Source organism: Gopherus flavomarginatus, chromosome 9, assembly GCF_025201925.1.
Source record: "Gopherus flavomarginatus isolate rGopFla2 chromosome 9, rGopFla2.mat.asm, whole genome shotgun sequence".
NCBI lineage: Eukaryota > Metazoa > Chordata > Testudines > Testudinidae > Gopherus > Gopherus flavomarginatus.
The window spans coordinates 27,852,833-27,866,933 of record NC_066625.1 but is presented as its reverse complement, the minus strand read 5'-3'; the positions used below and the strand labels follow the sequence as shown (position 1 = coordinate 27,866,933).

Sequence of the window (14,101 nt, the reverse complement as noted above, 5' to 3'; positions counted from 1 at the left end):
TTTTTCCTTTTTTTTTTGTTTAGGTTTAGTTTACATTGTACCTTCTTCTACTCCATTTTGGTTTGTGCACTTGTCTGCATAATTGGGAGGGGACCACTTTAATGCTGACATATGATATATGGAAATTACTGGTGATCTGTTTACTACTGTCTTCTGTATTTTGTTCAAAAAAAATGTTGTAAACACCTATGCATGCATGTGCACACACATATATATGTGAAAGGCTCTCTAGATAATGTTCTGAGGAAAGGTCTCTTTCTCAGGTAGCCTAACATGGATCATGTATTTTCACTAGGAGAGACTTGTCACAGCTGATTTCATGCATACTGTATAGATTTTTAGTCAACCGTATACATTATAGATTTGAAAATCTTCAACAAATATATTATTGAAAAAAATGTAGAAAAGAACATGTATAGTTAGTTATTAAATGTTGTGGTTTGCAGCAGCATGATGGACTATTTTTAAAGGTGTGTGGCAAGATCATGAGTTATTTTGTATTTCTTTGCAACCATAAACATCTTTGTGAGATATAAATGTCACCAGGAACCAGAGAAACAAATGAAACACTCGAAAGGATAATAAATAATTGAAGGGCTATGCTAGAAATTTCTCAGTAAGACAGAGTTTACAATGCTTCTTATATTAACATAGATTTGGTCTGTGCTTAAAAATCACCAGTCTTTTCTATTTCACTTGCACAGAGATACTGTGCTATTTTCCCTATTTGCTATGTTTATTATCACCAGGATGTGCTTAAATCATGGTCTTTACTCAGTGAAGCTTTGCTGAAGAATGTCACTCAGTACTTGCAAAGCTGTCAAGCACTTTTCCCGAAGCTAAATTTACAGAGACACCTCAACAAGAAATTAATGAAGTCTTGTTTCACTGCACATGTGCAACCATTTTTAATAAAACTATTAGTGACCTAAAGCACCCTTTGTACAATTTACACCTTTTCCTTTGCAGAGTGGGGGCCATTTAAGTTTATATTTTATAATAAATATTCACTTTTATTTATTTTGATATATTTATGAGTTTCTTTGCTTATTTATCATACCACTGCTAGATATTCTCACTTCTGCTTAACTTTGACAAGCCTGCACAGTGCTAAGCCCTGTTAAAATGGTGCAAAGACCCAATTATAGAAACTACAAAGACATGCAAGAGTAAGCAAAGAAAAACACACATAAAAGGATTAAAGATCAAAATAGAATGATTCCAGTGAAGCTACATTAGGAGACATCAGGCAGGAAAACATGAAAGAATTAGAATATAAAGAACAAAGCTTTATGAAGCTTTTGGAAACCGAACTACTTCTGTTAACTCTTTTTATTTGAATGAAAATATTTTATTCCGTTTTTCACAGGTTAATACGTATTTTTTAAATCAATGTACTGAATTAAAGACTTGAATTGTGACCCTAGTACATGCTGTGTATGTGGTTTGGACTTGGTATGCAGAGTAATGGCTTAAGCTGCCTTTAACAAAGGATTTAGAGAGTGGATTGTATCTTTAATTTTAAATTAACCACTATCTAAGATTTATGAAGACATGAAGGCAGGATTTAATCAAATGAATACTTCCATGAGCAAAACAACTAGCCCTTTTATTGTTATGTTATTAACACATAATAAGCATCCTCAACTTATACAGCAAACATAGAATTTCACAGAATCCAGAATGGTAACAAAATTGTGGCACAGAAAGCAATAGACAGGTCAACCATTCTAGGAATCCCTTTGACCAGCCCTTTCTTTCCTTCATATAAAGAAGAATTTCATAATATACATCTTGTGCACATAAACATAGAGACAGGGAAGGACGAGGTTAATGAAAAATAGTTGTGCTGTAAATGACGCTTAGTTTATAAAGATCTCTTTTAAAAGCAAATCCATGTTCCTTTGAAGCACTAGGCAAAGTACAGAATTTTGCAATACATATTGCTGAGTGAGTTTATGATTGCAGTGGGAATATGTTTCCCACAGCATAGTATTTTAGTTGTCGTCATTAAGAGCCAGTTTCATCTGTTTATTTAGGTACTTAACATGGCCCCCGCTCACCACAGATTGAGTGCCTTTTCTTAGGTTTTGTCTACACTGCACGATTTTGCTGACACAAATTACGCCAACAGTCAAAACCTGGTATAATTACATTGCTTGTGCATGTTCACACAGTACTCCTGTTGGTGAAGCACAGCCACAGTCGGTGCTCTAGCATCGACAGTCAGAGCAGTACACTGTGGGTAGCTATCCCACTGTGCTATTCGCCATCTTCTGCAGCTAGGAGATGTGGGAAGTCAGAGTAGATCACAGTGCATCATGGATGTGGGCTTAATGTCCCATGATGCAGTTTTTCCTGTCCCATTATTCCATGGGCTTCTGACTTCATTTTGCAGCATTTTTCAATGGCCTGTTTACTGTGCAGCCGCCATCTCTGTCTGAAAGGATGGATCCTGCACTGCTCTCTGCTGTTGCAGATGGTCATGCAGTATACTATAAACTCGCATTCTGAACAAGAATTAGAGTTGCCTGACCTGTGTGTGCCATGGAAATATACAACACCAGATTATTTTTCGTGGAACACCTGAACACAGTGGACTGTTGCTATCAGGCTTTGGAAACAAGCACTGAGTGGTGGGATCATATCGTTATGCAGGTCAGGGATGATGAGCAGTGACTGCAGAACTTTCGGATGCAGAAAGCCACCTTCCTGGAACTGTCTGCAGAGCTTGCCCCAGCACTGCAGTGCAAGGAAACCAAAATGAGAGCGTTCCTCTTGGTGGAGAAGTGCCTGGAGATCGCTGTGCGGAAGCTCATGACTCCAGCCTGCTACTGGTCAGTCACAAATCAGTTTGGTGTTAGGAAGTTCACCGTTGGGGCTGAGTTAACACAAGTGTGCAGGGCCATTAATTGCATCTTGCTACAAAGGACTGTGACTCTGTATGTGCGAGAAATAGTGAATGACTCTGCAGCAATAGGATTCCCTAACTGCAGTGCGGCGATAGATGGCACACACATTCCAGTTTTATCCCTGGACCATCATGTGATGGAGTACATCAATAGAAAGAGGTTCTTCTCTGTGGTGTTGCAGGTGTTTGTGGATCATTGTGAGCATTTCATGTCAACACCATGTGGTCAGGGAAGGTGCATGACACACGCATCTTCAGGAACACTAGCCTGTACAAAGCGACAAAGAATCCCATGGCACCTTATAGACTAACAGACGTATTGGAGCATAAGCTTGCGTGGGTGACTACCACATGCGTCTAATGAAGTGGGTATTCACCAACGAAAGCTTATGCTCCAATACATCTGTTAGTCTATAAGGTGCCACAGGATTCTTTGTCACTTTTTCCAGATCCAGACTAACATGGCTACCCCTCTGATACTTGCCTGTACAGACAGCTCCAAGGAAGGACTTTCCAGACCAGAAGATTCCAGTGTTGGATGTTGAAATGCCCATCTAGTGATCCTGGGAGACCTAGCATACCCCCTCCTCTCATAGCTCATGAAGCCTTACATGAGAAACCTGGCAAGCAAGGAGCACTTCAACAATAAGCTGAGCAGGTGTAGAATGACCGTAGAATGTGCTTTTGGCAGATTAAAAGCACATTGGTTCTGCCTACATGGCAGGTTAGACCTAAATGAGGAAAATATCCCCATATCATCATACCAGCCTGCTGTGCGCTGCATAATATTTGTGAGGCTAGGGTGAAAAGTTTCCCCTGGGTGGAGCACAGAGGTGGATCGCCTGGAGACTTATTTTGAGCTGCCAGATACCAGGGCTATTTGAGGGACACAATGGAGGGCTATTTGAATCTGGGAGGCTTTGAGACAACATTTTGACAATGCGCACCAGTCATGTTTCTTTCTGTAAAGCACTCTGCCATGCTTTGTTAACCTGCCACCTTGCATGAAAATTATGATGATTCCTGACCAGGATTTGTAGTGAACAAATGATCAAATTGGAACTATGTGTTACTACCAGCAGTAACCACCAGGTGTAAAAGACAAATAAAGATTTGTTATATTTCACAGAGTTTGTTTTTATTAAATAACAATTAACACACACACAAAAGGCTTGGTAGGAAGGGAGACAACAGTGCAGGGCAATACAGGCTCTCATAGCTATGTGTAAGTCCAGCTATGATTTTGGAAGCCATCCGAAGGGGAGGAGTGAATGGGTACCAAGATGTTCTGGGACGTTACAAGGAATGTGTAGGAGGAGCTTGAGGAGGGCATGGAAAGCAGTTCTATATGAGCTGAAGTGTGTGTAGGGGAGAGCACGCGTGTTCTGCCTAGAGCCTGATTAGGGACTTCAACATCTCTGTTTGCTCCTCCATAACTTTTATCATCTGCTCTTGGCCATTTACAATACACTCCTCGCTCTCCTTTCTGTCCTGCCTCTGTCTGTCTAATTTTTCCCCTTAAAGTCTGTCTCCACTCCCTGTGGGTTTTTGGTGGGGGGGGCATCTGAGGATTGGAGCACCTCTCACAACATGTCCTCCTTGTGCTGCCTTGGTCGCTTCCTTATCTGGTGGCCGCTGGGAGCTGCAGGCGGCCGTATCTCCGGAAGTTCAATGTAAACAAACTGTCTCACAGCCCACCAGTGGATTACCCTGACAGGTTGCAGTTTGCCCACCTCTAGTGTAGGGGATTCCCCTGAAGGCCACATCTGTAGAAGCACAAGAAACAGAAGCATGATGGGGGCTAATTTAGCTACAGCCAACCAGGAAAGAGATCTTGGAGTCATCATGGATAGTTTTCTGAAGACGTCTACGCAGTGTGCAGCAGCAGTCAAAAAAGCAAATAGAATGTTAGGAATCATTAAGAAAGGGATAGAGAATATCTTATTGCCCTTATATAAATCCATGGTATGCCCACATCTTGAATACTGTGTACAGATGTGGTCTTCTCATCTCAAAAAAGATATACCGGCAATAGAAAAAGTTCAGAAAAGGGCAACTAAAATGATTAGTGGTTTAGAACAGGTCCCATATGAGGAGAGATTCAAGAGGCTAGGACTTTTCAGATTGGAAAAGAGGAGACTAAGGGGGGACATGATAGAGGTATATACAATCATGAGTGGTGTGGAGAAAGTGAATAAGGAAAAGTTATTTACTTGTTCCCAAAATAAAAGAACTAGGGCCACCAAATGACATTAATGGGCAGCAGGTGTAAAAGAAATAAAAGGAAGTTCTTCACACAATGCACAGTCAACCTGTGGAACTCCTTGCCTGAGGAGGTTGTGAAGGCTAGTACTATAATGGTTTAAAGGAGAACTAGATAAATTCATGGAGGTTAAGTCCATTAATGGCGATTAGCCAGAATGGGTAAGGAATGTGTCTCTAGCCTCTGTTTGTTAGAGGGTGGAGCTGGATGGCAGGAGAGGTATCACTATTAGGTTTACTCCCTCTGGGGCACCTGGCATTGGCCACTGTCGGTAGACAGGATACTGGGCTGGACTGACCTTTGGTCTGACCCAGTATGGCCATTCTTATGTTCTTAGCATGATTATTAGTTCACAGCATTGAATCATTACAGTAGAATACACCTATTTTTAGGTGCAAATCACTTTGTCATAATCCCTTGGCAAGGGCACATCTCAGCAAACATTCTATACATGGGGAGTTCAGTCCGGGGTTGCGGGTTGGCCACTCAAGATAGGGGAAGGAGTGTTTTTTTAAGGGGATCACGGGAGGCGACTCGGGACAATATTGTAAATTCTGCCACCATTTTCCACAGACGGGGGTCATTAAAGCTGATATCTCACTCCTCAGGTTTAGCAAAGGTGCATCTCCTGCATGTGTGCAGTGTCAGACCTGGTCCCTATACTGCTCACCTGTGTGCTGCTTTGGTCCCTGCATAAGTGATTGCTGATTGGTGCAGGAAAGTTTCCTACAATGTGGGGAGGAAAAAAACAGCTCTGCCAAGAAACCTTCAGCAGAGTTTTGGCAAGTACCTCCAGGAGAGTTTCCAGGAGATCTCTCTGGAGGATTCCCATGAAATCTCAGTGTGCATTAACACACTTCCGCCACACTGCTTAGCTGCCCAGGGGAATGTGGAGCACATGCAGACACAGCTAGTATTGCACATTTCCATCCCTTCCTCCACTTCTAGAATATACAGAGCAAAGGACAGCGCTACCTCATATCACTGAGCAGAGTCAACTCAAAAAGATCATTTATCAAGGTTCTCCTCTCCTGAATCATGTGTGCCAGAAATGGATAGCTGGCACTGGCTAGACCCCTTGGAATGGAAAAGAGGTCCTGGCTCACCATGCCACTAGACAACCCTGCCATGTGATCCACACTGTCCTCCAACTTGACCTCCTCATCCATGACTTTCTCCTCAGAGTTGAGTCCACTATCAGTCATCTCTAGTCCCCCAAGAGTATCCATGGGGCTCTTGGTGGTGGATGTGGGGTCACTGCCAAGGATGGCGTCCAGCTCTTTATAAAACCAGCAGGTCTTCAGCATAGCACCAGGGTGACGGTTTTTCTCCCTTGCCTTCTGGTCGGCCTGCCTCAGCTCCTTTGTCTTCTCACAGCAATTATGTGTGTCCTGTTTGTTCTCCAACATGCCACGAGAAATCTGATCATAGATATCAAAATTACTATGGCTGGAGTGGAGTTGGAACTGCATAGTCTCCTCTCCCCATGGTGCCAGCAAATCCGACAACTCAGATGTGCTGCAAGCAGGAGAGCGTTTATTGCATGGATCCACCCTCGTTAGCTGAGAAGATGTGATGTGAACTCTCCATGCCAAGCAAACCAGAAGTGGAATTTCAAAAATTCGCAGGTTTTTAAAGGGAGAAGAGCATATACCTGTGTACCTGAGTGCAGAGCAGGAGAGTTCAAACTGCTGGCCAGATTGGCCAGGATGGGCTTTGTGGGATACCCCCTGGAGGTCATTTACAACAACATAACCAAGCGTGGTGTCTGCACTGACAAGTTAGCTGCAAAAAGCTCTATGCCTCTCGTCAGGGTCGTTTTATTTTGTCAGCAGAGTAGGAGCGTTTTGTCGGCAGAGGGAGCACTGCAGTATGTACATCTGCACTGTTTTGTCGACGAAACCTGACTTTTTTAGACAAAACTGTGAGTGTGGTCATCAGCAAAAACAGCATTTTTAATTCTGCCTCAATGCTGTGTTACCCTCTTTTGCACCATCGCACCTTCTTGCATTGTGGAAAGAACTAGTAATACACTGGAAAGAAAATCCAGTAGTGATGAGCATGGTATAAATACCTACACAGACAGTAAGATAGATAGAAAATCAAGATCACATATATGTGCCTGAAATAACAGAGTTTCCTAAGCAGTCTTATAATAATATATATATATATTTTTTAAAGCTGTAGTCAGTTAGGTCTTTTACCCCCCTCCTAGAAACCAGTCTACATGAAAACAATACACCTTTACACATTAAAGAGATCGGATTACAGTCTCTTTTTGGAGAGAGCATTTTTGGTATCTGCAGAGATGCAAAAAAGGAGTTGTAGTTAAGTGATGCTTGTATCACTTTTAAAAGAAAATGAATAAATAGACAAAATTAGAATTGAAGTTTTAAAGCTAGTTAATAGTTATATCTATGCAATTCAGTCAAGTTAGCATAATATGCTACACACACACTTTATTTTCTTAAGGACAGAATCAAACACCTTGAAGCGTTAGTCAGTTTAAGAACTGTTCAAGTATCATTGGGTTTATGTTTTTTGAGAAGCACTGACCACAGGTCATGGTGCCGTATAGACAGCCATTGTCCCTGCGCTGGGGCTCTTCTCCATGTAGTCATTGCAGTATAGTTGAAGCCTTGGAGGGATACAAAGCAAGACAGATGGTTTCCCACAGACTTCCCCTCCAGCTCTTTCATCTTTCATCTAACTATTAATTCATCTGTTTGGATGGATACATTCGTGCATGGAACCAGGATGAATAATAATGAGATTTTTAATAACTCCCTACATTTGCATTCCTAGTAACTCTTTACATGGTTCTAGCTGATTAAAATGAATCATTTACATAATTAACATATGGTTATAGTGTTGGCTTTAATATGCTGATTATCTCAATACTTTTGTCTAGAGTCAATTGGATTCAAACTGTAACAATTGTTTGAAGTGAGAATAGTTTATTCCTGAGAGAGTTGGTGAATATTTGCCATGGGGCCCGATTAGAAATAGCACAAGTGTCCACAAAGTTCTTTAAGTGTTATGCACAAAAAAAAAAAAAAAAAAAAAAAAAATGAAGCAGCAGCAGCAGCATTCATTGTATTAAGTCTGTTCTCTTTACGGCAGGCTTTACAAATAGCTTTGTATGGTTAAGGAGACTTTTCCTATCAGTCAGGTATATTAGCTAGATCCAGTATTAAGCAAAAATGTTTCTCATTTCAGCATGTTTCACTGTTTCTCTTCTTTCATTAGGATTAGCAGTAAAAGTTTCTAATTTTAAGTGATGTTTTGGGATTGCCTCTTAGGTTAACATTTAATTGTGTACGCAAGAGAAACAAGATTTCTTTTATTACACCAGGATAACTTTAAAAAAATCACTATATTAACTACTGTATTTTTAACACTGAAAGGGGTATGATCAATGTATTTTCTATTGTGCATGTTTAGTCTTTGTAGCATACATATTTTGCAGTTACTACTGTAACAATGATATTTTATAAATTAGCGGAATATATGTTTTATACATCCACCCTGATGTGCTTAGCACAAGATTGTTCAGAGGAGGCTAAAGAATGGTCAGTTTTCACATTTAGGTAACTAAGACTTGTGAATATGAATGCTTTTTGAACATTCATGAATATTTGAAGCAAATTTGTGTTAATTGCACTACTGTTGTCCACAATTAGTCTGTGGTAGACATGATTAATTGTAAAGAGCCCTGACATTTATACATAAAGGGCTTGAGGTCAAACAGAAATGGAGAAAAATTGTTGCTATAGGACTGGCGAATAGAATACTAATGTATTTTGACCCAAAATGAGAATAATGATACTTCTGCAACAATAACAAATAATTGTTTTAGAATTACAGAATAGTGCTGCTCTTTGTTTTCTCCTTTTCCCCCCGAATACCACACACATTAGTTATTTTTAAGACTATTCATAATACGGTTTTGATATTTTTGAAAAAAATGTTTTATTTGTAATAAATACCAAGCTGTCTATTGGGAACACACAGACTTGTCCATCAATAGTAAACAGAAAAGGTTATATTGATTTGCTTTAATGTAGAAAAAGTATCATGTAAAATTATCCAGGTGACAACGATGCAGACATTTTGAGGGTGTACTGGAGGCTCTCTTATATCATCATGAATATAATGCCCAGTGATGAGTAGAAATCATGCTGTTTGGGGCAGTTATGATTACTACAGTAATTTAAACATGCTTGTCATGTTGAATAATGTAGAAAGAGAGTCAGCAGATTAAAATCGCATTGTCTTAAAATACTGTGTTCCAATCTTGGAAAATAATCGATCACGACCGTAAGTTATTGACAGTTTGCGAAGGTGCATAAGAACTACTCCAGTCCTTCACCACCAACACATATACCAAATGGCGTGTGACACTAAGAACGGTGCACAGTTGCACTTGTCTTGAGCCATAAGACTATGTTGGTTTACCTGAACAGCTGGCCCTGAGCTAGGAAGACTTTAGAAGTGAGATACCTGAAGCATATGTGATACAGGACTGCAACTAGTCACAGCTGGTGGAGGGGTGCTGTTTTCTCAACTTTTCAGTATTTTGGAGATGAAGAACATGTTTCCTTCTGCTGAATAGGCATTAAATCAGCCATCTCTTGGATTGATGATGGTGCATCACAGAGACTGTTCCAGCTCTCCAGGCAAAACTAAATTATCATTGGAACTGGTAGCAAGTCTTAGACCTTGGTTTAGGGCCTGTGTGAAAATAGCCTTTAGCATACAGATTGACCAGGTAGATTTAACATAAAAATTACCAGCACAAGTAAAGGGAGAGGATAGGTATGAACAAACAGAATTTTTTGCTTTCCACAGAAGCCTGAATGAGTTGATAGTGGTTGCAGTTAGGCTCTGATCCAAAGCCCACAAAGCCAGTTGGAGTCTTTCTATAAACCTCTGTGGGATTTGGATTGTGTTTTTAAGAAGTTTCTACTACAAGTCTCCATTTTAAGTATAGAAATTGTTCTTAAATGGATAGAACATTTTAAGAGCCATCACTGTATGTGGGTTTTAATTCAGTGAAGTTGAGCTTTTCAACAGTATTGAGCAAAGAAAGTTATAATTCACCTAAATCCCTTGGCACCTTGGCTGTTTCAAAGAAACAAGTCTGCTGACATTCAAGCACATCCTCATTAGTAAGACAAAGAAAAAATGTGTTTGGATGTCCTTTGGAAATGTAAATTGATGCTCAGAAGGACTAATGTTTTCATGATCCCATTTCAAGATAACCTATTAAAATAGATACAGAATTATTTATTCTACAACAAACACAAATATGATTATATTTGTTTTAAATGTCTACTTTTTCTCCCTGCATGGATTGTCCCTGCTGAATTTTGCTATACTGTACTTTGGGTTTGCTAGCAGAACAAGCACAGAATCGTGATGCTTGAACAGAATAGGGTTTTATATTATCTTGTATGTTTGTTTCTGCTCACAAAAATGTTTTTATTAACAGATCAAAATTTAAATTATTTCTTTATTAGAAGTGAAATCTGTTTAAAAATGTTATTCCTTTTTATATTTAAAAAATTACTGAAATAAATTTAAAACCACACTTTTAAAAGTAAACCAAGGGAGATGGTCATCTGGGAAGACAAAATTATCAAGTGAAATAATATATGTTCTTACATGGAATACTTTTGAATTGTACTGCACCATTTGGTTATGTGGACTCACTGATGTGGCATTCTCTCAAAGCAGAATAGATGCTATTAATCTCTAGTTCCCTAGTAATAAATGCTGGGTTGTGGACAGGAGATGGCCAAAAGAGAGTGCCTGGGCAAACCTTAATCTTTAATAAGGTGCAGTGCTAGTCTATAACTGTCAAGGAATGACAGAAGAGCAGTGCTTTCTGCTTGCCTGCTCAGAATAGAAAATGGGGTCCTTCAGCAGGAAAGAGAGGCTACTTTACTCTTTATTGGTTTGGGGGACTATTGCTGTGCCTGTATTATTTACTTATTTGACATTTGTGACTTGTCATGGCAAAAGGAAGCACAGTTATTAAAATCCATTTCAAATTGTATTCTTAAAGTGATGTTGATTCTGTATTGGAATCAGTGTGCTTTGCTGAACATAAAAAAATATTCTTACACTTGGAAGCAATCTCATGCTTGAAACTAAGCGGATGAGAATTATTATCACTGCTATTTTAGTTGTATAAAGACATTTTTACTTTAAAACAATGAAAACATAAAATATGAATTATAGATAAATATAAAGAGAGGAACAGACAGGTGGATGTGTGTTATATCTACTCTGGCTATCCAAATAGTCTGTAAATCAGATATTCCACTTTTGTTTTCTCAATTTTTAATTCCTTGGATAGCTGTTTTGTTTCTAGAATTCCTGCTTGCTATTTTTTTATGTGGTCTGGAGCAATGGCTCTCAACCTTTCCAGACTACTGTACCCCTTTCAGGAGTCTGATTTGTCTTGCGTATCCCAAATTTCACCTCACTTAGAAACTACTTGCTTACAAAATCAGGAATAAAAATACATAACTGTCACAGCACAAAAATTTCTTACTTTCTCATTTTAACCATATAATTATAAAATAAAACAATTAGAATATAAATATTGTACTTACATTTCAGTGAATAGTATATACAAGTCATTGTATGAAATGTTAGTTTGTGCTGACTTCGCTAGTGCTTTTTTATGTAGTTTGTTGTAAAACCAGGCAAATGCCTAGATGAGTTGATGTACCCCCTGGAGACCTCTGCATATACCCCCAGGGGTATGCACAGGGCCGGCTCTAGCCATTTCACTGCCCCAAGCATGGTGGCACGCCGCGGGGGGCGCTCTGCCGCTCGCCAGTCCCGCAGCTTCGGTGGACCTACCGCAGGTGTCCCTGTGGAGGGTCCGCTGGTCCCGCGGCTCTGGTGCACCTCCCGCAGGCGTGCCTGTGGATGCTCCACCGGAGCCTCGGGACCAGCGGATCCTCCGCAGGGACGCCTGCGGGAGGTCCACCGGAGCCGCGGGACCAGTGGACCCTCCGCAGGCATGCCTGCGGGAGGTTCACCGGAGCCGCCTGCCACCCTCCTGACAACCGGCAGAGCGCCCCACCGCAGCATGCCACCCCAAGCACGCGCTTGGCGTGCTGGGGCCTGGAGCCGGCCCTGGGTATGCATAACCCAGGTAGAGAACCACTGGTCTGGAGGACTTGGCCCAGTTCTCAGTTAATGAAAAGACACATTTCTAAAGCCCTACAGTCAGTGTGACTGCATGTCACTAGTGGAATAGTCATGCAGATATAAAAGGATATTATTTCCCTGAGCAACTTTTATCACACTTGTGACAAATTTGCCTTATGCTGCCCAAGGTGTATAATTTAAATGCCTCTCCTAGTTCAAGTCTGTGTTCACAAAGAAGTATGCTGCTCCTGTCCCATGTCAACATTTTCTCCATCTTTTTATAAAGTATTTAGAATTAACAGGAAATTCTCAAACCCCCAAACACCCACCATTTCTATCTCCAATAAAATCCAGATGCTTCCATAATATATTTTGGATGCTCTTGGGTTTTATTGAAGATTTAAATAATAAAATTGTCCAGAACTTTTTTGTACAAACCTGCAGAAAATATATTAGATTGATTTACAAAAATATATAATGACCAGTTGATAACGGACATAAAACAGGTACGTATTTCCTGTTAAAATCAGTGGGCGCTCAGTAGAGTGGTGGCCTAATTTTGTCAGTTTTGGCTCCTGAGTTTGTGTGCTTTTGGTGATTTGTTTGGGGGGTGGGGAAGAGTTAGCCTGACTGTTACACCACCCACTTTAAAGTTTGAACAAATTCAAAAACCCCAAACAAACGTCAGCTGAAGCTGTGGTGTTTACCTTAGTGTGTGGTTAAAAGTTCACAGAAGCACTGGGAATTGTGTGATCATGGGATAATTTAACTTCCCAGATATAGACTGGAGGACAAGTGCTTGTAATAATAATAGGGCTCAGATTTTCCTAGATGCGATAGCTGATGGATTCCTTCACCAAGTAGTTGCTGAACCAACAAGAGGAGATGCCATTTTAGATTTGGTTTTGGTGAGTAGTGAGGACCTCATAGAAGAAATGGTTGTAGGGGACATCCTTGGTTCAAGCAGTCATGAGCTAATTCAGTTTAAAGTAAATGGAAGGATAAACCAAAATATATCAGTGACTAGGGTTTTTTATTTCAAAAGGGCTAACTTTAAAGAATTAAGGAAATTAGTTAGGGAAGTGGATTGGACCGAAGAACTTGAGGATCTAAAGGTACAGGAAGCCTGGAATTACTTCAAGTCAAAGTTGCAGAAACTATCAGAAGCCTGCATCCCAAGAAAGGGGGAAAAATTCATAGGCAGGAGTTGTAGACCAAGCTGGATGAGCAAGCATCTCAGAGAGGTGATTAAGAAAAAGCAGAAAGCCTACAAGGAATGGAAGAGATCGGCAAGGAAAGCTACCTTATTGAGGTCAGAACATGTAGGGATAAAGTTAGAAAGGCCAAAAACCATGTAGAGTTGGACCTTGCAAAGGGAATTAAAACCAATAGTAAAAGGGAATTAAAACCAATAGCCATATAAACAAGAAAAGAACAAAGAAAGAAGAAGTAGGACCACTAAACACTGAGGATGGAGTGGAGGATAATCTGAGGATAATCTAGCCATGGCCCAATATCTAAACAAATACTTTGTCTCAGTCTTTAATGAGGAGCTTAGGGATAATGGTAGGATGACAAATAGGAATGAGAATATGGAGGTGGATATTACCACATCGAGGTAGAAGCCAAACTCGAACAGCGAACAGCTTAATGGGACAAAATCAGGGAGGCCAGATAATCTTCATCCAAGAATATTAAAGGAACTGGCACATGAAACTGCAAGCCCATTAGCAAGAATTTTTAATGAATCTGTAAAC

General features: G+C 40.2%; 1 protein-coding gene across 13 annotated transcripts in view; it reads left to right on the top strand.

Annotated features, from left to right (window-relative positions):
* RBFOX1 (RNA binding fox-1 homolog 1) overlaps positions 1-14,101 on the top strand; it is a 2,697,109-nt gene that overhangs the window by 2,311,304 nt on the left and 371,704 nt on the right. The gene's annotated exons all lie outside the window — the stretch shown is intronic.